The following is a 26,872-nucleotide window of genomic DNA, read 5'->3' as shown; positions in this document are numbered from 1 at the left end:
CGAATTAAGCTACTGAAGAAGGCAAGAAATCATTAATGCCCAAGTATAACTTATGGGAAAATTCCTTCTGGAAAAATGTGTGTTCTGAAAGTAACACAAAAGAAAGTTTCCAGTATCTAATACTTTGTTTTATATAACCAAATGTATAGAACACTCATAGTATTTAACAATTGAAAAGAACATATTTATTAACCTCAAGTTCAACCAGAAACTGAAGGATAGAAAAGCCTATTTATGGATAATAAAACAACTGGGTATTTCAAGATTTTTCTGGATATCCAAGCAGATCCTGTTCTTCAACATTAAAATTCAGGATTCCATTCTCCAATAGGCCGCATCAAATGAAAAGCAAAAATTTCCAAAAGAAGGATAAGAAGAGAATTTAGTAGTTCTTACATTCACTATGCACAAAAAGCTCCCCAGAAACTTTCTTAAAATACAGATTTCAGAGATATGGCCAGAAATCTGTTATGTATGCAGAAAAATCTGCATTTTTGCAGGAATCTGCATTTTTGCCAAACCCCCAAATAATGACCTTGCCAGTGCTACTTAGACCAGATTACTAGGAATAATTTTCTACAACTTACAAGTGTTTGTTGACTAAAGGAAAATACTCCAAGGGATAAAATATCTTTTTCCTTTTAATATTTTCAAGTAAATAAGTTTATGCTGTGCATTATTTCACTGGTTTGGAAAATTAAGTGATGCTCAAACAAATCAAATGTTTTGTTTGGTCTATAAAACCAATTTATCAAAAAAATTCTTTTACCATGTCTTTGGACACTGTCTAGACACTACAATAATTTATTTAGTTTTATGACATTAGAAATTCTTATCTGCAGGGTTTTTCTGGGTATTCCAATATATTTCACACAATGTTTCCTATAAATCATTTCCTACAGTGATCAAATTTAAACTTCAATTTAGATAAGTAATACTAGAGAGCTACTTATTTTTAAACATCTGTCATATAAACTGTATACATATTATAGAGGTTAACAAACTCATGATGATAAATAAAAATTTGCAAAATGTAAATAGAAAATATGGATTCATTACTTTGAAATTTATTTCTATGCCAAATTTAGCTTAATAAGTGATAGCACACGTTTACTAATACATCTAATTATAGAGTAACATGACATCTTTCCAGATTAATTTACACGTTATTTTTGTTTTAATTTCAAATCAATGAATAGCATTGTTATTTTTAAGCTATATCTTTCCAAAGCATCATTATGCAAATAAGTAGCTTTATTTAAAACATTTAAATTATACAGGAAGCACATTGTGTTCATTTACAAGGGTTAATTTTCTGCTATTTTCTTCTATATTTTAACACATTCTTGGAAAAGGTAATTGCCTATATATTGTAATCATTATGAACCTACCATCTCTCTTATGGGAGGGTGGAATATTCTGCCAAATTTTAGGAGTGGAAGATGTATTTTTCCTAGTATGCATTAAAATGTGTGCTGAGTGCTTTTGCTGGTCAACGATAAGGTGAATATTTTGGAAGCTTCCAAGAACTCTTTTGGTCTGCAGAAAGCTCAACTGAAAAGGTTTTAGCTCATCCAGGTCATCGCTCTTATTTCCAAATTGAGGACATCAAGTGACCTGCTCACAGGCCTGCAGGTAGTTGTGGCCTAAATGAGAGCGGAACCAGCGGTCCTTTGTTCTTTTCTCTACTTCATGCTATTAAAACTATGTCTGACATAGTTAAATTAGGGTTCTAAATAACTCCTAAACTAGATGTACACTAGACTAGGGGAATAAAAAAAGACTGAGAAACTGTTCGTGAAGTTGTTAGAGCACCATAAGTAGGTGAGCAATATAAACAGTATAATTGCTGCAAAAAAATGAAATGTAACATTGTTTCAATTCACCATCCTGCCTCCACTTTCTGCCAAACCCAGGATATCTCACAACTGTCAAAATAATATTTTGTAATTCCTATTTTCATCATGCCCTTTTCCTGCTTAAGGATTCATGATGTCTCTCTACGACACTTCACAGAGTTTAATGTCTCTAGGTGCTCTGTAAATGTCCTCATGCTGACTATACAACCCCAAATCCTACTTTTCTGTAACATCAGCCCAACATCAGTGGGAAGGTAAAGAGCACTGAGATTTTAAAACTTTGATCTCATACACGGACTTTCAAGCATATATTTATTGAGCAACTGCTATACATCATATACAAGAATGTTTGCTCACGCTATTCTCCTATCTAGAATTCCCAGACTGGTATTTAGATCAATGTTCCTGACAACTTCTTAGATTATTTAGCAATGATTCTCTTTTCTTGTCTTCAGGAGATAGGCACTGCCCAGTGATTCTCCTTTTTCTTAACACACTAAGTTTATATTAAGTACATCGTTGCCAGGATGGAGCATCATTTTAGGCATCTGTTCTATACCACATGATTCAGAGCACAGAGTAGGTTTATATTTAATAATTTATTTTAACTTAATAATTAATCTGTAATTTATGTTTTAGCAAATATCACTATAATGACACCAACATCCTGTTTTAGCAAAAATATCAACTATTATGGCACTGAATTTACTTACTGTAAATATAAATGCAATTTGCAGTACTATAACTGAAGCAAGTCATCTTTTATCCTCTCCCTTGTTGAAAAAAGCCTCAATTCATCATCCTGAAATTGGACTAAGGGTTATGATCCCCTTTACCCTGTAGAGTCAGCAATGAATTAAAATGTTAAAATGAGACTCATATTCATCCAAATTTGTTTGAAGTAAACCAAATCCCATTACATAAAATCTTTCCTAACACTAATCACATCAACTCCCTTAATTTGAGTAAATTGGCTTTGGGTTCAAAAGGTCAGCCTAAAAGGGTAAAAGAGAGACATTCTTTTATCTTGTTAGAGTATACTTTTGAAAGTTAAACCAAATTCTCTCTGTATTTTGTTGGAGAAAGAACACAAATAAATTATTCTCCAATGACAACAACCAGGAGCATTTGTAGGCTTTCATTCTCATATACACTTTCAAGCTTATATGCACTGAACAACGGCTATAGATCGGGCATGAGGCTATGTTCTGGGGACATAACACTTAATGCTACGAGCTGTAACTTTTAGCAGCTTACAGCCTATTGGATCTGTCCAATTCAGAAGGAGGGGAGGAAGGGAGGGAGGAATGGGAAGAAGGGAGGGAGGGAGGGAGGAAGGGAGGAGGGAAGGAAGGAAGGGGGAAGGAAGGAAGGGAGGGAGGGAGGGAGGGAGGAATGGGAAGAAGGGAGGGAGGAGGGAAGGAAGGAAGGGAGGAAGGAAGGAATGGGGAGAAGGGAGGGAGGAATGGGGAGAAGGGAGGGAGGAAGGGGGAAGGAAGAAAGGAAGGAAGGGAGGGAGGGAGGAGGGAAGGGAGGGAGGGAAGAGGGAAGGGAGGGAGGGAGGGAGGGCGGAGGGAAGGAAGGAAATAAGGAAAGAACAATTACAGTTGAACAGGATACATACTCTAACAGAAGAAAGTGAAGAGTAGTGTAAGAGGACAAAGCTGAAGATGCCTCAATCTGCCTGGAGGGTTCCAACATGTTTCACAGGGTCAATGACATGTAACTTAGGTCTGGAAAGATGCAAGTGGAAGGAACAAAGGGGAAGGACATTCCAGAGAGAGGAAGCAGTGTGTTCAAAGGCATGTCTGTAAGAGACTGCCGGCAGTGTTTAGGAAATAACTACATTAAAATGTGGTCCATGTCATTTATAACTTACTCTGAATTTTGACACTGGTGCCACTCTCTCAAGCTGCCATTATGTGTCCAGACACAGCAGAGACATTGTAAGGTTCTAGGAATGGAAACGAGGACAGAGACCTACTTTAGAGGTTTTGTTAGACAGGAGTTGAAGATTAACTGAGTGTGGGGTGAAGGAGGAGGAGTTAAGATGACACTGAAGTTTACACCCTGGTTAACTAGGTAAAAGATGAGTTTTTATTTTATTTTTTTTAAGATTTTATTTATTTATTTGACAGAGAGAGATAGCGAGAGCAGGAACACAAGCAGGGGGAGTGGGGGAGAAAGAAGCAGGCTTCCCACAGAGCAGGGAACCCCATGCAAAGTTCGATCCCAGGACCCTGGGACGATGATCTGAGCCAAAGGCAGACACTTAACGACTGAACCACCCAGGCACCCCAAAGATGATTTTTTAAAAGATTTATTTATTTGTTTGAGAAAGAGAGAGCAGGGGAGAGGAGCAGAGGGAGAGGGAGAAACAGTCAAAAGCAGACTCTGCACTGAGCAAGGAGCCCGAGGAGGGGCTCAATCTCACAACTCTGAGATTAGGACTCTGAGATCACGACCTGAGCTAAAACCAAAAGTGAGATGCTTAAATGATTGAGCCACCTGGTGCCCTAAAATATCATGTTTTTAATAGAAAATGCTCTCTTGAGCAACTGGCTGGCTCAGGTGGTAGAGCATGCAACTCTTGATCTCAGGGCCATGAGTTTGAGCCCCATGTTGGGCCTAGACCCTACTTTTAAAAAAGAAAGAAAGGAAAGAAAGGAAAGAAAGGAAGGAAAGAAAGGAAAGAAAGAAAAAGAAAGAAAAAGAAAGAAAGAAAGAAAGAAAGAAAGAAAGAAAGAAAGAAAGAAAGAAAGAAAGAAAGAGAAAGAAAGAAAGAGAAAGAAAGAAGGAAGGAAGGAAGGAAGGAAGGAAGGAAGGAAGGAAGGAAGGAAGGAAGGAAGGAAGGAAGGAAGGAAGGAAGGAAGAAAGAAAGAAAGAAAGAAAGAAAGAAAGAAAGAAAGAAAGAAAGAAAGAAAGAAAGAAAGAAAATGCTCTCTTAATCACTATGGACTCCACATTATTCACGCATGGGAAAGATTTGAGATGAGTTCTGAGCCGAAATCATGGAGGGCTTTGTTAGAGTAAGGACTTAGCTGCAAATCATTTTTGAATGAGACACCTTTCTCCAATAGCAGTCCAGTACCAGGCACTATTTCGGAAGGACATATTGGTTTTAGCTAGCAAATAGGTTTGGTTTTAGGAGTTTTCTCACATCTAAGAACCCCAAGTAAGAGCTCTGTACTTTGGTAAATCCCTCAAATCCCTGATGCAAATACTCTCTGAGAATTCAGCTTGCCAATATAATCTTGACACTCTTCAACAAGAGGTCAAGAAGACAGCTTATTCTTGATGTAGATCACAGATCTCCTGGGATAGGCAGTGTGGAGAGAGGGATGCTCAGCGGCCCCCCATTAGAAGCCCTGGGGAAGACATCAGTGAGCCACCCTGCACCAGCGTCCCTCACACATTCTGTCAAGAGACAGAGGCCCAGAGACAGAGACAGACAGAGAGAGAGAACGTCTCACACCTTACTGCTCTCATGCATCAAAGATAATACAGTTGACACTTAACACCATTCTTAGCAAGCATTCAGTTTTGCTTTTCAAGCACATAACAATAATCAAATTTCTTTCCATTTTCTATTGATTTAAGTGATTACATGCTTTCATAAAACACTTCTTAGTCTTCTACATCTTACATTTAGCTAATTGAAATTGCCAATAATTGGCCTCTTCTGCTTATTTCACAGTCTCCAATATAGCACACGTGAGTAGTAATTCTAAAAATTTTAAAAAATGGTGTCTTCCTTTCTTATTTTCTGTCGTTCCTACCCAAGTTACTAGTTTAAGACAGTGGGTGAGTCTTCTCCTCCTTCCTTTTGTCATGATGATCTCCCAATTCAACTTTTAAATTAAGTATTGTGTCTACAGGCATAGTCCATAATTATCCCTCTTGTTGTTTAACCCGTTGCCTAATATTTTTCTCCATAGGCTCACTATATTCATATTCTGATATCACAGACACAAATAAGGAAGAAGAGCAAAGGAAGATCCGGGGGAGGAGATGAAAGATCTCAGTTTCAGATGCTGATGGTGAGCTGACCAACAGCTGAAAAGTCATTGCTGGACACAAAATTTAGAGCTTCTAAATAGTAGTGTGTGGTTGACAGGAGCATAGGTAGAATCTCTAAAAGAGAGAACGTAGAGTGAGAAATTAGGAGGATAACAATAGAAACATGAGTAGTATGAATTCTTAATACAGAGAGGCCAAGGAAAAAGACTTAATATGTTTTTAAAGTCAGAGAAATAGAAGGAAAACAAAGAAAATGTGGTGCTTTAAAAGTTACATAAAGAGATGCTGAAGCATGGGGAACTGTCCAAAACTGTCACTTGCAAGAGTTGTAAATTAGGAGGATCACAGACAAAAGGTCATTGCTTATGACACCTAGGATGGCATTGGTGAATTTTGAGTGAGCTATGGTGGTAGAGTAGTGGGGTCAAAAGATGAATGAGATAAGGTTTGACTGAGAAGGAGAGAAGTCTTAGTAGGTCAAACTGAGCTTAGGGCAAAAAGCAAAACTGCGGTTGAGGTTTACCCATGTTGTAAAAAGGAACGGTAAGTATAAAATGGAATACTTTAACAATATTATACCACCATTTCAGGATTGCAAAGACTAACTATTTACATTATAAGAAACAAACCATAATGTTTGTATTTCCAACATAACCGATTTTTTTGCAATACCATACTATTTTCTACTAACGTTCATCATTCTTTTTTTTTTCATCAAACCTTTCAGTCAAGAGCCTTTATTAACATGCAAGTATCATTTGCCACAAGATATAAAGTTTTTCCTAATCGTTGTTCTATTTCAATACTTTAAACTTAAGGTTACTTCTGGATCTAACACATAGAGTAACCTACTAAAACTGGTCAAAGTTGAACTTTATTCTAGTTGTCACTTTGACCTTTAAGATCAACATTTAGGTTTTAGATATTATTTGTCAGCAAGTAGCCGAATATAATTCTTGTACTTGATAATCTTCTATACTAAAATATTTACCAGTACGTCTTGAGAAGTTACTAAAATATATGCAATTAACATATTTAATTGTTTTCAGTAAGCTGGAAAGTATAATGTTAGGTCTTCTATGAGGAAAAATTACTTTTACAGATCTTGGTTGTTAATCATTCTTTTAAAACTTCCCTAAAATCCCATTTTTTTTCTTTTCCTTCCTTTTTTACTTTCTGTTTACTCTTTTCTTAAAAAATATATTATTTATTTATTTGACAGAGAGACATAGAGTACAAGCAGGGGGAGCAGAAGGCAGAGGGAGAAGCAGACTCCCCACTGAGCAGGGAACCCAATACAGGGCTTGATCCCAGGCTCCTGGGATCATGACCTGAGCTGAAGGCAGATGCTTAACTGACTGAGCCGCCCAGGCACCCCTCTGTTTACTCTTTTACAAGTTTAACTTTGTCAACTTTTGTACCACATATCAGAAATCTCTCAAAACTACCTACTCTCTTCTGTAAAAAATGTAATCCAAGTTAAACGCACAGCACATAAATATGCTTACATGAACCCATATTTTAAAAATGGAGACAGAAAAACAGCATTTAGTCTCCCATCAAGACCTCCTCTCATCTTTCCTTGGCAGTTTAGTGATTAGAAATAATGGTACACCTTCTAAGCCGTCCTTCTGCACCTGCTTTGCTGTCCTCAGACCACAAAAGCCTGGCTTCTGCCTATTGCTTGTATCTGTAAAAGAATAAGGCAGGAAAACAGAATGTGGTAAGCTGCTAATTTTTTGTCATTATTTTGATTTTCTACTTCTCCTTCAGTCTTAGTTTATCTGCCTTTGCTTCCATGAAACTATGAGGATCTTATGAAATTATACCTTACTGTACATTTCAAAACAATACAGATTTATTACATTCCACTAATATACTTCCCAAACTCATGAATATAAACACATATCCAAACATGTACATAAACAGAATGTTCAGTTTGTATGTCTATTCTAGTAATTTCCTCAAAAAATAGTTAAAACCCTTCTGTTGTTGTCATTTAAGTAATCCCAAATTTAGCAATACTCTGATACAAAAACAACATACAGATTATTTTAAATCAGCTTTGAGCTCAATCAATCAATCAATAAATAAGTGTTTAGCTTATTTGAGTTGTCTGATTCATTGGTTACTTTTAATTAGATACTATTTCTGCATCAGTGCGAACTTATTCCCCTATACCTTTCCCCTCAACCCTTATATTTGGTCAACACAATATTCCCATCCAGTAGAGAGAAATAATTTTTCATCTTTATTCAATGAGCTATAAAATAAAAGTACTAATCAAACTCAACATCCAAAGAACAAATGATCCAATCAAGAAATGGGCAGAAGACATGAACAGACATTTTTCCAGAGAAGACATCCAAATGGCCAACAGACACATGAAAAAGTGCTCAACATTGCTCGGCATCAGGGAAATCCAAATCAAAACCTCAATGAGATACCACCTGACACCAGTCAGAATGGCTAAAATGAACAAGTCAGGAAATGACGGATGTTGACAGGGATGCGGAGAAAGGGGAACCCTCCTACACTGTTGGTGGGAATACAAGCTGGTGCAGCCACTCTGGAAAACAGTATGGAGGTTCCTCAAAAAAGTTGAAAACAGAGCTACCCTATGATCCAGCAATTGCACTACTGGGTATTTACCCCAAAGACACAAATGTAGGGATCCAAAGGGGTATGTGCACCCCGATGTTTATAGCAGCAATGTCCACAATAGCCAAACTATGGAAGAGCCAAGACGTCCATTGACAGATGAATGGATAAAGAAGTGGTATATATATACACAATGGAATATTATGCAGCCATCAAAAGGAATGAAATCTTGCCATTTGCAACAATGTGGATGGAACTGGAGGGTATTATGCTGAGCGAAATAAGTCGTTCAGAGAAAGACATGTATCATATAATCTCACTGATATGAGAAATTCTTAATCTCAGGAAACAAACTGAGGGTTGAGGGGTGGGAGGGATGGGGCGTGAGGGATGGGATGGCTGGGTGATAGACATTGGGGAGGGTATGTGCTATGGTGAGCGTTGTGAATTGTGTAAGACTGTTGAATCACAGACCTGTACCTCTGAAACAAATAATACATTATATGTTGAAAAAAAAAAAAAGGAGATCGTAGGAAGGGAAAAATGAAGGGGGGAATTCAGAGGGGGGATGAACCATGAGAGACTATGGACACTGAGGATTCTAGAGGGGAGGGGGGTGGGGTGATGTGTTAGCCTGGTGATGGGTATTAAAGAGGGCATGTACTGAATGGAGCACTGGGTGTTACATGCAAATAATGAATCATGGAACACTACATCAAAAACTAACAATGTGATGTATGGTGATTACATAATAAAATAAAAAAATAAAATGTTTATCTTATATTTGTAGAAATTCCTTTTATTAGACCAAAAAAATAAAAGTACTAAGATCCTACTGATTATTTTAGATTTAATCAAAAGAAGGTCATATCTAGGGGCGCCTGGGTGGCTCAGTTGGTTAAACGGCTGACCTCAGCTCAGGTCATGGTCTCAGGGTTCTGGAATCAGCCCCGCATCAGGCTCCATGCTCAGTGGGAAGTCTGCTGGAGATTCTCTCTTACCCTCTCCCTCTGCCCCTCCCCCTGCTCATGTGTGCATGAACTCTCTCTTTCTCAAATAAATAACATCTTTAAAAAGATCATATCTACCTCATATGACTTTGGTGATGGACTTTTAATATGAAAGGTTTTGAACATTTTGCATATTATGTATCTTCAGTACATGTTGAGCAGCACTGTTATAAATTAATTGAACTTCCCTGAAAGACTCTCCAGAGCCCAAGGTAAGGTAAAAAAATTAAACCTTGAAGCCTTTAGTTTTAGAAAGAAGCTATTAATGTTTTCTAAATAATAGATGGTGATATGATTTTTTAGATTAATGTTAGCCAAGAATTTAAAGCAGAGTTTAAATTAAAAATTTAAACTGATCTGTTTATATGCAATAGATACTATTTAAGACAGAAGAAAGTTTGTCATCAAAAGAAAATAACCTTCAATAACAATGTAATTATGTGCATGAAATTTCTCGGATGAACATTGATGCAAACCTCCTCAACAAAATATTAACAAACCAAATCGAACAATATATTAAAAAAAATTCATCATGATCAAGTGGGATTTATTCCAGGGATGCAAGGGTGGTTCAATATTCACAAATCAATCAACGTGACCTATCACATCAACAAGAGAAAGGATAAACACCATAGGAGTATCTCAATATATGCAGAAAAAGCTTTTTACAAAGTACAACATTCATCCATGATAAAGTCCCTCAACAAAGTAGGTTTAGCGGGAACACACCTCAACATAATAAAGACTATCTATGAAAAACCATAGCTAAAATCAATGAAAAACTTAGAGCTTTTCTTCTAAGATCAGCAACAAGACAAGGATGTTCACTCTCACCGCTTTTATTCAAAACAGTACTGGAAGTCCTAGCCACAGCGAATGGACAAGGAAAAAAAATGGCATCTAAATTAGTAAAGAAGAAGTAAAACTTTCACTATTTGCAGAAGACATGATACTCTATACAGAAAACCCTAAAGACTATACCAAAAAAACTACTAGAACTGATAAATGAATTCAGTAAAGTTTCAGAATATAAATTTAATATATAGAAATCTATTGCATTTCTATTCATTAATAACGAAGGAGCAGAAAGAGAAATTAAGAAAATAATCCCATTTACAAATACACCAAAAATAATAAAATAACTAGGAATAAACTTAACCAAGGAGGTGAAAGACCTTATTCTGAACATTTTAAAACACTGATGAAAGAAATTGAAGATGACACAAACAAATGGAAAGATATTCCATGTTCATGGATTGGAAAAGCCAATATTGATAAGCTATCCATACTATGCAAAGTAATTTATAGATTTAATGCCATCCCTATAAATACCAACAAAAATTTTCATAGAACTAAAACAAATACTACTAAAATTAAACCACAAAAGACTCTGCATAGCCAAAGTAATCTTGTGAAAGAATAATAAAGTTAGGGGCTCCTGGGTGGGTCAGTTTGTTAAGTGTCCAACTCTTGATTTCAGCTCAGGTCATGATCATAGAGTCGTGGGATCAAGCCCAGTGTCCAGCTCTGTGCTGAGCAGGAGTCTGCTTGAGATTCACTCTCTCCTTCTCCCTCTGTCCCTCACCTCCACCTCTAAAAATCAATCAATCAATCAATCAATCTTTTAAAAAAAGAAAAGAAGAAGAAGAAAGTTGGAGTTACCACAATTTCAGATTTCAAGGATATACTTCAAAGTTAATCTAAATAGTATCTTAGCACAAAAAAAAAAAAATCACATAGATAAATGGAACAGAACAAAGAGCACAGAAATGAACTCATGTCTATATGGTTAATTAATCTATGACAAAGGAGGCAAGAATATATGATGGGGAAAAGACAGTCTCTTCAACAAATTGTACTTGGAAAACTGGGCAGCTACACGTAAAAGAATGAAACAGGGCCACTTTTTTACACCAAACATGAAAAGACAATAGACACATGAAAAGATGCTCAATATCACCAGTCATCAGGGAAATGCAAATCAAAATCACAATGAGATATCACCTTACACCTGTCAGAATGGTTAAAATCAAAAACTCAAGAAATAACATCTGTTGGCGAGGGTGTGGAGAAAAAGCAACCCTCATGCTCTGTTAATGGGAATGCACACAGATGCAGCCACTATGGAAGACAATATGGAAGTTCCTCAAAAATTTAAAATAAAATTACCATATGTTCCACTGACTCCACTACTGGGTACCTACCCAAGGCAAATGAAAACACTACTTTGAAAAGATATATGCACCCTTACGTTGATTGTAGCATTTACAATAGTGAAGATATGGAAGCAGTCCAAGTGTTCATCCATAAGATAAATGGATAAAGAAGAGGTGGTATAGATATATAATGGAATACTACTCAGCCATAAAAAGAAGTAAGATCTTGCCATTTGCAATAACATGGATGGACCTAGAGAGTAGAATGCTAAGTGAAATGTCAGTCAAAGAATGACAAATACCATATGATTTCACTCATATGTGGTATTTAAGAAACAAAACAAATGAATAAAGAAAAAAAGAGAGACAAAAAAGACTCTAAAATACAGAGAACAAACTTTTGGGTACCAGAGGGGAGGTATGTGGGGAAAATGGTGAAATACATAAAGAACACCAAAAAAAGAATAGAAAGGAGAAGAAAATGACCTTCAATAATAATATAATTATATACATTAAATTTTGATGTTAAACAGTAAAAACAGTAATGCAATTTAAATTGTAATGTTAAAACAATAGTAGCAATAATATTTTTGTGTAAAAGAACTATCTTATATATCATTCTCCAATCAGGGTACTAACTTTATGGAAAATTGAACACATAACAGCAAAATATTAATCTAAAATATCTTCCACAAAATGACATTTTTGTGTCCTATTTTTTTCTTAAATGAAACAGTATAAAAATTTTAAATTTTATTACATGAAGGCTTCTACATTTGCATTTTGAGATTTCATCAGAAATACCTTTCTTTGTTTTCACCTAGAAGCATAACCTATTAATATATGGCTAAAACTTCAAAGACCCTTGTATGTTTTATAGAGGAAACAATACACATTTCACTGAATCTAAGGTTTTTGACATTTTTTTTTTCAAATAGAACATTTGACAACCTCTTATGTGTATGCCAGAGAGGAACAAGTCTGAGTCAACCACCAGTCATGTACGTCCTACCATCTCTTCATGGACATTTTCACCCCAAGCCCTTCACAGTGTTCTTCCTGGTATTTCTTGGGGGAATACAGTTGACCTACACCTTGGGAATATTTGAAAGTCCATCACATATTTCATTAATCTTATATTTGCTCACAGAAAATTTGTGTGAACTAAGCTGGGTACCCCAACTTGAAGGTAAATATTAAGAGGAACTGCACTTTCCCCCTCCTGGGTAGGAATGTCATTTGCTATATGCAAGTTCTTGGTTTTCTATTGGACCCTATGGTGGATTCTAAATTGTTTCCAACTAAGGGTTGAATCATGTCTCTAATTAGTAAATTTTAGAAAAATAAAAAATAACTATTCCAGAAACATTGGGGGCTAGGCCATAGACTATCAACAACAACAAAAAGCTGAGATAAACACTCTTGCTTTGATGGCACTGTTCTTTTTCTTTTCTAATTTAAATTCAACTAGCCAACTTATAGTACATCATTACTTTCAGATGTAGATGGCACTGTTCTTTATGGGCATTGAGTCAGTGTGGGGGCACAGTGAAGGAGACAGAGAAACTATTATAACACTTCACGAGAAGACTGCATTTAATCCTTAAAACCTTTGATTAGGCCTTCTCCTTCTAAATCAAACTTGTGAAATGGCTTCCTCCCAATAATGTCAGAAGCCATGTATCATGCGCTCAGTGAACCCTCCAAGGTTCTTTGAACCACATCTTTCTTGCCTCTTATGAATTACCATCATATCTTATGAGATCAGGACTCCTAAAGCCACAGGTACGGATTACATCATTTTTTTTTTTTTTACCCCTCTGGACTGAAATGTATACCTAAATACACTCGTCCTTCTCTGAAATAAAGAGCTTTTCAGCTTTCTTGGAAAGAACTTACAAAGCTACAGCAAATACTAACTAAAATGAAATTAGTCTCATCATTGTGCTGCATCCCTAATCACAAATTGGGTATTTAGAGACAGCCATTATTTCTTCCAGTCTAGCTCATCAAGAAAACAAATGAGATTTACTACAGAATATGCCAAAAATGAAAACTTCAATTTACTTCTCCAAGAGTAGCAATGGCAGGCAGAGAATTTTTAGGATCTGGCCTGCCAATTCCCCATTGTTTCTCTCCACTGAGAAATCACTGCCGCTGCTTGTGATTAATCCCAAGAAGGACAAGGTCCTCAGCATGTCAGAAAAAATGCCTTTCAGACCCCAGAATGCAGGAATCAGTGTGACAGTGACCCACACCCAAAGTCCCTTTCTGAACAGAGCAGAAGAGCGATTATCACTAAGGAAGAATGAGTCAGACTTCACTAGGACAATACTCTCATGGACTGAGAGTTTAGCAAACACCAGAACCTGTGTAACACATGTGATTTTGACAATCTCTAGTTCTCTCTAAAACCCGAAAATGTATATTTTTAATTTCCATTTAAGAAAATAAAACATCTTCAGTGAAACTTAGTAAATTTCAAAGTTTAGTTTTAACTACATTTCTACCTTTACCCTAAAAGACAAATTTTGTCGTGTTTCATTTTGCCATGTTGCATCTTCATTTTTAAAAGGCCAGATATTCCTTTATATCTTTGGAATTTAGGGGGAGAAAACAGAATACAGAAAGAAAATTATCATTTATATACCGATAGGCAAAAAGTATTTTTATTAAATTACTTGGTGCCATAAGAACCAAAGTAAAAACATCTCTCTAAATCATGCAATGTGAAACATAAGCAATTATTAGTAAATATTATCATCCACCTTATATTTTTTTTAAATCTTAAGCTTTCAAAAATTTCAGAAATATACATACTTCGCTTCCGTTCCACAACTGCACTAATTCTCTTAATCTCAGTGGATAATGGTGACACATGTCTGTCTGGACACACGAGGTCTGTTCCCATGAACTTAGAGCCATTTTAAAAAATTGATTTAGAGTCTTCTTTTATTAAATTATATTTCAGGACTTCAAATATCCCACCCTCTTCTTGCCCTGCCAAGTTTGTCTGATACACAAAAATCCAATGAATGACCAAGCTCATTATGATTCAGGCCAGCTCTGTCTACCTTTCCAGGTCCCCTATAATGAACCATCACTCATGTATCATCTTACACCCCCTCTTTTACTGGCCCACTCCCCTAGGGACCTACTTCCACAACGTCAACATTACAGTTTTACATTATCAACATAACTTAAACCAATAACTAAAAAAGTCAAAAGTTTAAGCAAAGAAAAATGATATTCTTTCAAGAGGAACTTTTTGCCACAAATAATTTTCTCCCACACCTGCTTTATCTTATTGGTGAATAATGAACAATGAGTATATATGTATTCCTCTAATTAAAAAAGTTTCTAGGGTGCCTGGGTGGCTCAGTTGGTTAAGAGACTGCCTTCGGCTCTGGCCATGATCTCAGGGTCCTGGGATGGAGATCCATGTCGGGCTCCCTGCTCAGTGGGGAGTCTGCTTCTCCCTCTCCCTCTGCCCCTCCCCCCCACTTGTGCTCACTCTCTCTCTCTCTCTTTCTCTATCACTCTCTCAAATAAATAAATAAAATCCTTATAAAAACAGTTTCCAGTGATAAAAGAATTGAATCTTTCTAATGTTGCTAATTTAAAATACTGGGTTTAGGATCACCTGGGTGGCTTAGTCAGTTTAGTGTCTGACTATTGATTTCATCTGAGGGCATGATCTCAGGGTTGTGAGATCAAGCCCTGCATTGGGCTCAGGGCTGTACCTGGAGTCTGCTTGAGATTCTCTCTTTCCCTCTCCCTCCCCCATATGTGAGGGTGTGCATGCTCTCTCTCGTTCTCTCTCTCTCTAAATAAATTAATAAATAAAATCTTTTAAATAAATAAATAAATAAAGTACTGGGTTTGAAGTTGGGTTTCCTGGGTTGGAAATACTAGCATAAAATCTTGGATAGTCTCACCTTCCTCAAGCATAAAATGGGGGATGATAAAACTTTTTACTTCATGCTGCTGCAGAAATCATATCAGATAATGTATATCTGAGGCTTACATCAGTGCCTGGCTCATAGCACTAGGCATTCAAAGTTTTAGTCCTTGACAGCCGCAAATCTCCATGTATGGAACAAACATTGAAGGAATAATATTACTGCTGATTAGTAAAATCATTACATTTTCTTCCCAATAATTTACATGAAATAAAATGAAAAAAATCTGTAAAAATGACACTAACTCGTCCACATGATGAAATGATCAAATTTGTGAACAAATCTAAACTTCTCTTTTTGAGGCCCATTGATAAGTAAATAAATGAAAATTATTGCTGAAAATTTCACTGAAACTGGTACTTTTCAAGGATAAATTACTTAGTATCATAAACCATTTTTAAGTAAATAAAAATGAGAAAACAGTGAATAACAAGTAGGTACATCTACAGAGAAGTATTTCAGATAGGCTTTTATCTAATTAATCACATAATCAGCATTCTTAGAAATATATTTTAATACTCAGAGTTCAAAGCATGTATTTGCTTCCCTACCATAATCTCAAAAAAACCCCCAAACATTTGTAAAAATTTCAAAGACATATCTAAACAATTATAAAATGACATTTTCAATACTGAAGTTTCAATAACTAAAATGAATAATGGAGGAATGATACAAGCCAAAAATGTTATTATGCAGATGATGCCTCCATTTTAATTAAGGGCTGAGATCGAGACCTGAGGGTCTAAATCCAGAGCTATTTTGACATATATCAAATGTTCCTTAATTTCTAATTAAAGGCCTTTTTGACAGGTTCTCATGTCAATATATTCCTATTAGCTACCAGTACCTTTAAGTGCTGTTTTGTCACTGACCTACATTAGTATATCAAATATGACAGCAAACTGATGGCTTCACACAATAATAATTCAGATTACAGTCTCTAACCAAACATTTAGAAGAGCACCTCAATAGCAAAGAAACATGAATACCTCTGTTTCAACTTTATTTGATGAGACACTAAAGAAAAATTGAATATAATGATAAATAGCTTTAGTGATGTTCAAAATCTTTTTTTTTTTTAATTAGGATTTAGTACAGAGGCTACATAATTTAATTCTGGAAATAAAGTTCCTCTTTAAATAAATAAAATAAAAAATAATTGATTCTGAGAAATCTACACAGTCTTTGATCTATGTATGTATCTGCCCATGAGAACCTCAAATAAAAAACATATAAGTCATGCTGACATGATATTTGTTCCCTATTTTTTTCTCCTTCATATAAGGTAACAGGTTAAAATATGTGACTTTTTATCAATCTTGAAGTAGAGACTGCTAAACGGCGTGCTGGGGAGCTAAGGGCTTTTATACTTTCTGGAAGAGTTTGTCTAAAGCTTCCAATTATATTTGCTCAAGAAAAGCTTCCTGTTGTGCTTATCAGCACTGAAGAAGTCTTCCCTTAGAACAATCTCATTTTCCATAAGCCATTTACATGGGGGAGGGGTCTCAATTTGGTTATCTAGGAAAAAGTGTCAAACACTGGAAGACTGTTCCCTGTGCTATTCTAGCCTCTTCTCATCCATTCTTATGCTAGAGTACACAAGCTTAATTAAACTATGGTTTGGCCCAGGTACCATCTATATGATGGTTCACAAATTCATACTGCCAACACAGACCTTGGTCCTGCCCTCCAGGTCCCTATAGCCTATTGTCTACTTGACAGTTTCTCTTGAATGTCTTAATATATTCTAATATACCCAAAATATATAATATGCATAATATATTATATATCCATAATTCAACACCTCCATAATATATTGCACATGTAATATATCCATAACTCAATACCTCTCTTTCCTCAAAAAAGATGTCTTCTTTCAGCCTTTGCTGTGTCATTGAATGGCAAGACCATCAGAAAAATTGCCTGTACCAGATACCTAGACCTCATCCTTGACACCATTACCAAGAGCTGTTGACTTTACCCCCTTAATTGGCTCATTCCCTCCAACTTCAACACAATCATGCCATCCCAAGCCACTATCATCTCTCTCTCAGACTACTACAAAATCATTCTGATGACCTCTTTCCAAATGTATCTCCAAACAGCACAGTAATGATATTTTGAAATGACCATATCAATACCTTACTTAAGAACCTAATGCTTTTAAAAGAAAACTGCTATTATTAGGATTTTGGAAACCCTAAACAGTTCTTCCCCTGCTTCCACATGGCATTCAAACACTCCTCATTCTCCCCTCCCATCCCTATAACTTGCTGGATTTCATGCTGGCCCAAGGCCTTTGCACATGTTGTTCTCTCTGGGTCCAAAGTCCTTTCCTCTCACCTTATCCTAGTTATTGCTTACTCACAATTCCTTCCAGTGTTTTCACTAGAGGAATACGTTCCCTGGCTCCTCTAAAGAAATCAAATCCCTTACTTGTGGACACTCAGCAACACGGGCCTCTTACTCATACCGCTTAGCACAGATAGAATTTCACATACACTTCCGTGGCTATGGAAGTCAGTCTCCTCCAGTTAGAAGTAAGCTCCAGAAAAGCAGGAACTGTGCCTTGTTTTATTCAGCATTATATCCCAAGCACCTACCACTGTGTCCAGCATGTAATGTATTTCATTAAATAGTTCCTGAAAAAATTGTATGAATACAGCAAAAAACAACAGCCTATATAGGCATATAGTACAAAAGAGGGAGGAAGGGAAGGAAGGAAAGACTGCCACAGGAAAAAAAGTACACATAGTTCCTGACTAGACACACACACTAGAAGTGTCATTATACAGACTATGTACATGTCTATTTTCAAAAGTTTTACCTTTCCCTAACTGATTGTCATTGCCGCAAATGAGACTAATCTAGGTCCACATCTCTTCTGGTAAAATAATTTACATCATAACTTTCCTTAGCCTGAGGATACAGCCTTTTGTTGTCTTTCCCACAGTCTGTTTATTATGTGGCAATTTCTACATATAAAATATCTTAGAATGTGCTGCTTAAAATGCATATTGTGATTTATAATATTTTCACTAAGTGTCATATTATAGTATCGTTCTTACTGGTTGGTGGATCTTCAGTCATCTGTTATTCTGGACTGGAACAAAAGACGATCTACTTTATGCAGGCAAAGCACAGATACTGACATTTATAAATAAGATCCTTGGGGTTGACAAAATTCAAACAAACCATCTCTTCCCAACCAGTCTTTGAGATTGTACATTTCTGACTTGCAGACAAACTGCAAAACATCTTTTATAATCTGCAAAATTCTATTTGTTTTTCAGATAATGAAATGGTTTCTACTTATAGTTAGACATTTATTGGTCTGTTAAACTAATGTCGCTCCTTCTAGTACACCAGAACCTTATAAACTAAAGGATTGAAAGCACCCTCCATTTTCAATCAGCACATGCTACCGAACTCCAATTTTCAGAAAGAAGGTGTCAGAGACATTTCATCTCTTCAGGTTCATCTCCACATTTTCTGTAGACCTGCTAAAAATTAGCAGAGGTTTATTTGCAATGATAGAGATACCACTGATAAAGAGATGTCTTAACTACTAATTTTGGAGGGAGGGATAGGGCGTTATACCCTACTGCCTTGAATTATGTTGGTTTATGACAGCAGTAAGAGAACCATACTTCAAATGCTTTAAAAGTTTTTGTACTGTAACAAAAAAAGATATACTATTTGTTATAGACTGAACGTGAACCCCCAAAACCTGACCCCCAATACCTCAGCATGTGATCTTATTTAGAGATAGAAAATAACACAGGTAATCAAGTTGAAATGAAGTCATTAGAGTGAGCCCTAATCCATGTGACTGATGTCCTTATAAAAAGGGGAAATTTGAGGGGCACCTCGATGGCTCAGTTGGTTGAGCCTTTGGCTCAGGTCATGATCCCAGGGTCCCGGGATCGAGTCTTACATCAGGCTCCCTGCTCAGTGTGTGGGGGGTTCTGCTTCTCCCTCTCCCTCTGCTGTTCCCCCTGCTTGTGCTCACTCTCAATCTCTCTCTCTCTCTCAAATAAATAAACAAAATCTCTAAAAAAGGGGAAATTTGGACATAGGCATGCACACCAGGAAAGTACCATGTGACTATGAAGGCAGAGATTTGGGTGATGCACCCAGCAAAGCCAAGAAACACCAAAGATTGCCAGCAAACCACCAGAAATTAGGGGAGAAGCATGGAACAGATTCTTCACAGCCCTCAGAAGGAACCAATTCTGCCAATACCTTTATCTCAAACTTCTAGCCTTCAGACCTGCAACACAATATATTTCTTATTGTTTAAGCCACCCAGTTTGTGGTACTTTGTTATGGCAGCCCTAGGAAATGAATCCACTACTGAACAACTAGTGAGAAAGATGAGGGGTTCACAGCTTGGCATTTCCCCTGCTGATGTGATGATACAGTCACCAAAACGGACAGGTGATAACAACACATCCACCCATCTTTCCTTCCTTCCTATCCCCTTTTTTCCTCTCTTTTCCACTCTCCTTTCCCTCCTTTGCTATTTTTTCTTTCTGCCCTCCCTCCTTCTTTCCTTCCTTTCTTTGGATAGCATGATGAATGTCACAGTCTCAATCTCCAAGAACACTATTAAAAAGAAATTTGAGTATTCTGAGTGGAGAAGTCCATTATTTTGTACTTAAATACAATAAGAATAAAGGAGAGATGGTTATAAAATCTAAAATTTTTATCAAAAACATAAATTACTCTGTATTTTTCCTGGAGGGGAATAGCCTGGATTTAAGAGATTTAAGACTGTCTTGAGTATCTGTATTTGTACTAAAGTTAGGAGAAAGCCATCTATCTCTGACATTTACCCATCAAACACTATAAACCATATAAAACTAAACCAAAACTTATAAAAGTTAATGGCCAAAGGGGACATAAGCACGGATTTCATTGGCTGAAGAGTTCCAGGAACACCCTGTTGAGTATACTGTGGAAAGGATGAAACCTTTCCAGGAAAAATATAAGCCATATATATGTCTGAAAATTATATATTTGAAGGGGAAAGAAGGCAAACAGAGTAGATTGTGGTTCTGAGTGATTGGCTGGCTGTTCTTTCTTAGCTTGAGAGTGGAAACACACACACACACGTACACACACACACACACACACACACACACACACACACACACACACACACACACACACACCCCAAAGCGACTTTCCAATCAGTTCTGGATAATCCTTATACATTGGCTGTTGGGGTTCCCTCTTGTGTGATGGCAGGCCTCACCAAAGTCACGGCAATAAGGAAATAGTCTGTTGGTATTTTTACTTTCTTTCAATTAATTGCTTTTTGACACAGCTTGTATTCAATAGAGCATTAAGATCACATGTAATAATAACTGCAAATTTTATTTATCAAAGGAAATGTCTTGAACAAAAGATGCATCCCACTGCTAGGTGCCATAGGCCAGTTGCCTTAAAGATTGTTGACTGAAACCCAACATCTAGCTGCTAGGCTTGCCAGTGTTCAATGCCTGTTGTCCCCAATCTGGGAATGAGGTTATTTTTTCCTGTGCTGTGGTTTCTTCTGTACTACAAACAGATCTTGCAAGATCTACTAAAGCTAACTAACCATCATCTAGTACCCTGTGGTACTCAACTTACTACAGTTTTATCTGAGCCAGAGAAAGAAGAAAAATTAACATATCATTGTAGTAAGTAGCAGTTTAGCTACACAAGTTAAAGACGCTTCAGAATAGTACACAATGATCTTTATAAGGATGTAGTCACACTGCATTACCAAAATAAGCTTCCACAATCTCTTTGTCTGGAAAATTGATATGTCTTTCATTCATCTTCTCTACCATTAATAACTATTGATCACATATATTCAGAAAGAGAATAGCAATTATTTAATAATTTGTTTTGTAATGATTTAACAAGGCCCCTTTCAGTTCTGGAAGTTATGATTTTATAACTGCATGCTGCATTCTATTTAGACAGAAATAGCTAGGTTGTTTGTTATTAAATGCTAAAAATGACTTTTTTCCAAAATACTGAACTTCACATGTAATAGTAAACTGAGTGAAGAAAGAGAGAGATTCCAAGATATTTTATATAAAGAAAAGAATTTCTATTCACAGTATTCTATTTGGATTGATTCCCTATCACCAGAGACACAGACTGACCAGACAGAGGCCCATATGTCACAGAGCATAGGTTTTTAAAAACTTAGGGAGCAGAAATTGCCATAAATGGCAGAGTAACTAGTTGTAAGGGGGGAGGGGACCAAAGGGCCCTACATGTAAAATAATGTTTTCTCTTCCTTAATAGGTATTCTGCTGACAAGTTCTGAAGTGTCAAAATTAGATCACCCTCTGATAGCAGTCTTGAGAAATAGGTTTGCAAAGTAATTTGCTTACTGCTTTATTATTATCATTATTTTAGTATTAGTGATCTCTAGAAAGAAAATAACAAACTGAAAAATAAAGCTTACTGCTAAAATTTAATGAAGTTAAGCAACCTGATAAGGAGATACAGATCCTGGAGAAAGAGAATTCAATCTGATTTTATCCTTCAGGAAGAGGCCTAGAATAGAGGAGGCAGGACTTTTAATGCAACACTACCCAAAAACATGACTTGCATATAAAAAAAGTAATTTCAATGTCATATCCACATCTCAGATTGTATTCATCATCTGTGGGTATTCAGATTCTCCATCTGGATTGACAGAGTACAATATTCTAGATTTTATGAAGAGTAGACTAGTATTATTTTTTTAAAATTCTGCTTATTTACCTAAAATCTGAATTTTTTTCCAGCACCATGAGCCATGATGCAAATACGTAAAATATTTTACCAGCATTAGATTATGTCAGCTAACATACAACCGCCCCCACCCTCCTCGCTGCCATGGTTTCTAACACCACCACCACCTGCTCTCCAAACACATACATTTCTCTCCCCCAGGAAACCACTTAGTATTAATAGGAAGCTTGCACTTGCCTCAAATAAATGGGAGAAGGTCTTAAGACTGTCAGAGAAGCAGAGGCACAAATTCTGGGGTGGTAGAAGATTCCTCCCCCCATTTAAAGACTAACCACTGTCTTGGAATGAACTTTGTTAAGTCATGTATGTAGCAGCATACAGTATATACTTCCAAATGACACTTTTGAGTGGCTTTATGCAAAAATTCAAAAAAAAAGGGGCTCAACCATAGTTATTCTTGAAATGACTTGTGGCTAGATTCGATTAATAGATGTGATAAACAGTTCATTCCCTAAATAGGAGAAAAAGAAAAAAAGACAAAGAAAATAAAGTTGCCCATAACTATAAAAGTTACTAAGCATTTTCAACTAGAATGGCGTCCTCAATTAGAATTAGTTTGCAATGCAACTTCGAAAGTGGAGGTTGGCATAAGCAGTGTGGGAGTGGGAGTAGGTGGGAGGAATGTAAAATTAACTAGAAAGGAACATAGTACGAATAAAAGCATGAAATAGCATGAAAGAAATAGGCATAAGAAAAACTTAGTGTTAAATAATACCATTCAATTCAATATAGGAAATATTTGAGTAGATGCCTTATACAAAATACATTAAGATCTGTAAGACAAAAGTATATAAAACATTCTTTCTTGCAGAAGGTCAAAGTATACTTAGAAGAGTCAAATGTATTAGTGTTGTCCATGGGCCTGCTGTACCATAATCACTGGGAATGGCATGTTAAAAATGACATTCCATTAATCACTCAGAAAATGTCAAAATTACCTTTCATCTAGAGAAAGTCAGAATATTTTCTTTCTTCAGTGCAAATTAGTTCAGATTCTGGAATTCTCTGTGGACTTTTCTGGCCAAGAACCATTGAACCATCATTATTTTATCAAAATTATCATAAGACAATTTTTTCATGATTTTTTCCTTCCTGGTTCACTTGAAAAATAGGATGAACATGCAAAGGGAACAAATTTATTCATATTTACTTTTTGACCATGAACCTCCATATTTTAGATTCAGATGTAAGTTGTTTAAATTGTCATCTTTTATAAGTTGTTTGAAATTTTTTAAAATGTGAAGGGTTTTGTCTTGATTTCTGCTCAATGGTTATCTTACCTTGGTGAGAAAGGAAAGGATGCTAAGTGCTATAAATGTTGTTCAGCATTGTATGAAGGAGAGAGAGGAGGGGGGGGAGAGGGAAATTAGGCAGCCTTCAGAGTAATTAAATCAAAAAGATGCAGGCTCCATATATGACGTGGCAAACTTGGGGAAGACAGAGCAAGGACAAAGAGGCACATGCATCTTAATAAAAAGCAGAACAGTTCTATTACAAAAGCAAATAACAGGGCATGACTACTCGGTCACAGCACAATTTTAGAAGTAGAGGCCAATAATAAGCAGCAGAGGGAAACAAAGAACAAGAAGTAGAATGTGCTAAGAATGAGATCAGGAAATCACATGGAAGATACGGGTATAACTGGTCATAGATTCTGATTTGGGGGTTGGACATTTCAGGATCTGAACTGATTTCTCAAATTAACCTTAACTAAGAAACTGAAATGGAGAATTCAGCAATGCTCAGTCATGAATCAACTGTCACTGGGATGACTGCACCCATCCGCTCACCCGGGGGAGAAGATATCTCAATCATGAGAATCATGGCTTCACGCCAAGAGAAGGAGCTGTGGGGCTGGGTGACAGGCAGGGTCAATCCTTTTTCTCTTTGACCATTTATCATCCTAAGATAAGCATCTGCATTAAAACCTGCAGGCCTAAAGAATCTGAATCTTTTGGATCGGATGATCCAAGAAGCTGTATTAATGACTGACATTCACAATAAAATCTGAGAACCTATTTTCTAATACAAGAATACTTTGAAAAGTAGTATAATAGATCTTCATTTAGCATAGCAAAGGGAAATGAGGGAGGGAGAGACACAACAAAAACAGGAGGAGGAATTCTGAAGGTTATTTCTGAGAAACTGGGACTTAGCTGACCTTTGCAGGATGAGTAGAACTTCATTGGGCACAGGTAGGAAAGAAGGATATATGTCAGTTTTAGGGACTCGCTATAACAAAGACTCAGAGGCAAAATAGATTAAAGTTCTTAAGGATATGTAAATACCTGATAATGGAATAGAATGAGAAAATCAAACAATATGACAGGTAGGCCAAACTAGTGAGGGCTGTGAATTCTAGAGTCAGGAGTTAAGACCATATACTCTGGAAAAACAGGGAGCCACAGAAGGTTTCTGTGGATACATAAGACTAAATTAGATTAAGTTATAAGGAGGCCAATTTAGGCGAGACGAACTGCAAGAAAGATGTCTTTGGCCACTGTGGGGGACTCTACTGGAAATAAAGGGATCAATTAAGACACAGGTCAAGTGGAAGATCCCTCAAATGCACTTGGAATTCTACACGAAGGAATGTGGGTTTTATTTAGCTATAATTTGAGCATGAGGATGACAGCAACAGACAGTAATCTAAGATGACAACAATGTAAATTTGAAAAAAAACCCCACAAATTTATGTGGAATTAACAGAAAAGGTCTGAAGTTTCTGTTAAATTACCTATCAGTGAATGACACCAAAAATCACATACTCCACCAAATTGTAGTATCTGCAAGTCATCCCAGACATGTTCTCTTCATCTCTATCCTGCATCCATAAAGATACTACTAGTAATATTTAAAGTGGGTGTTATAGGCTTGCCACATGCCAGGAACTATTCTATGTACATTACACATATCAATTTAATCCTTATAACAATTCTTTGATATAGGTACTATTCTCCTCATTTTGCAGATAAAGAAAAAAAGAGAGACTCAGAAAGGTAAAAGAACTTGCCTGGGGTCACAGAGCTGGTAAGAGGCTAACCATGGTGCTATTCTACCCCCTAAGTAACTTCTAAATTATTCCTTTCCAGTACATTTTCCTCCCACTGACCTAGTCAAAGTTACTCTCATCTCTTACCTAAACTACGCAACAGTCTCTGAATGACTATTTCTGCCTTCAGTTCTACCCCTCTCCAGCCACTCTCCACCACGCTGTTACACCTGCTGTTCTGAAATGCAAGCCACAGCATTCCTCTGCCCTTAGGCGAATGCAATAGTATACAAATACACACAGTTGTAAGCATTTTTATAAACTCTTAATCACAGAGAGAGAGAAATTCAAGCAAATTGATTACGGCTTGTCTTGGCTTTAGAAATAGAGATACTAAGTATTATTGATCCCTGGAGTAGAATAATGTATTATTCCTTTCTCTCTACAGAGAAATCATTAATTTTGTTTCACTGACGACATTTTTATCAAGTCAAGGTCCTGTCAGGAATCATATGCCACTTTCAAAAGGCGTGATTAAAGAGTTATTAATGAAGGGACTGTTTACCAAGGGAAGGGCAGAGGTAAGGAAAAAGCAACGAAGTGAAAGACTCTGGAACTAGAGAGAGTGGGAAGCCAGTTCACAACCAAGGTCCGAAGGGACAGGAAGTGTGGACCTGGCCAGGCCAGTGGCCAGAAAGGGCCACCAGACAAGAGCCACTGCTAAGCCAGAGGAATGGAGCCACTAACCAACTGTGGTTTCCTCACAGAGTAAGCGAGGAGAAGAAATTCTTAACCTCTTCTTCTACAAACCCATCTCACCCTTTGGTCTCACTGGTCTCACGGAATTAGAGGCTGGAAGACACGGGAGCCCACTGGTGTCAGCCCACACAGGTGAGGTTGTTGAGGAAAGGGGCAAGGGTGGAGAATGAACACAGAAGCATAAATGGGGAATATCTAGCCATTTGTTTCCTGATATATACCAGTCTTGTTCTTGACATGAAATTATGTAAATGCAGGTCTATGTGAATATAAGAAACAAGCATATCATCTGACACTCATCGACAGAAAGGCCTGCTGGGCTTCCATTTCCCATTGCCTTACTGCTAGATTCGTCTTGCCTCTCACCTACCACAAAAATCAAGGATTTTTGGCAGGCAGAGACACGTATAAATGCTTATTGCCAACAAATAAATCCTAATGCAGAGCAAGACCAGATTAGTGTACTCCTCTTCCAGAAATATCAGTTTCTTTACTCCTTATGGTTCTTAGAATTGCTTATCATAATAATTTATTCACAATGTATAATGTAAACTACTACACAAAATGTAAATATAACTACACACATATACACATATATATACACACATATGTGTGTATGAATGTTCCCAAGTTTTTAAATATACCTGGTTCTCTATTACATATTTCACATTAAATTACTCATTGACGGTTCATATAACCCTAGATAATGTGT

General features: G+C 36.7%; 1 protein-coding gene across 1 annotated transcript in view; it reads right to left on the bottom strand.

Moving 5' to 3' along the window:
- The window catches only part of MDGA2 (MAM domain containing glycosylphosphatidylinositol anchor 2), a 793,866-nt gene that overhangs the window by 451,288 nt on the left and 315,706 nt on the right, over positions 1-26,872 (bottom strand). The gene's annotated exons all lie outside the window — the stretch shown is intronic.

The sequence above is a fragment of the Eumetopias jubatus genome, unplaced genomic scaffold, assembly GCF_037043125.1.
Source record: "Eumetopias jubatus isolate StellerSeaLion01/CBP00866 unplaced genomic scaffold, mEumJub1_p1.0 scaffold_7, whole genome shotgun sequence".
In the NCBI taxonomy this organism is placed as follows: Eukaryota; Metazoa; Chordata; class Mammalia; order Carnivora; family Otariidae; genus Eumetopias; species Eumetopias jubatus.
Note: the sequence above shows the minus strand (reverse complement) of the source record. Positions and strands in the feature narration are given on the sequence as shown.